Here is a 982-nt window from a genome sequence, read left to right as displayed (position 1 = left end):
AATTCCAAAATATCAATGAATATTAATTATAATTAGATGAGCGGGACTTGTAGATTTTTGCTTCTGAACAGTTTTGGCATCTCACTTTTTCCTTTAAAGTTTAGAATGATTGGCTTCTCTAGGAACTTAGAATTTCGGATAGTGTTATTGACTTTCCTAGTTAAGTATGTTGATTCTTGAACACAGCTACTTATGAGTCTTGGCCGTGGCCCCAAGCACTTTGTTTTCCAGTATTACCACCGGATACTAAATGCCACAGACACATGACTGGATGAACCTTTTCAGATTGTGACTCAGCTTTGCTAGAGTCCCCAGTTAGAGGTGTCCAGAGCTCTTAAGCACACTCTTTTTGCTTTGGATCACGACTTTAACCACTTAGTCTCAAGCTTTTCACTTGGACCTTCATGACACAAGCACATGGTTAGGGACAGCTTGATTTAGCCGCTTAGGCCTGGATTTTATTTCCTTAGGCCCTCCTATCCATTGATACTCAAAGCCTTGGATCCTTTTTACCCTTGCCTTTTGGTTTTAAGGGCTATTGGCTTTTTCTGCTTGCTTTTTTTTTCTTTCTATTTTTTTTTCGCCACTTTTTTTTCGCAAGCTTTCTTCTTTTTCACTGCTTTTTCTTGCTTCAAGAATCAATTTCATGATTTTTCAGATCACCAATAACATTTCTCTTTGTTCATCATTCTTTCAAGAGCCAACAGTTTTAACATTCATAAACAACAAGATCAAAAGACATATGCACTGTTCAAGCATTCATTCAGAAAACAACAAGTATTGTCACCACATCAATATAATTAAATTAAATTCAAGGATAAATTCGAAATTCATGTACTTCTTGTTCTTTTGAATTAAAACATTTTTCATTTAAGAGAGGTGAAGGATTAATGGATTTTATTCATAGCCTTAAGACATGGTTACTACATACTAATGATCATGAAGTAAAGACACAAAACATAGGTAAACACAACATTAAAAA

Source organism: Arachis hypogaea, chromosome 7 (assembly GCF_003086295.3).
Source record: "Arachis hypogaea cultivar Tifrunner chromosome 7, arahy.Tifrunner.gnm2.J5K5, whole genome shotgun sequence".
Classification (NCBI taxonomy): Eukaryota; Viridiplantae; Streptophyta; class Magnoliopsida; order Fabales; family Fabaceae; genus Arachis; species Arachis hypogaea.
This window is presented reverse-complemented; position numbering follows the sequence as displayed.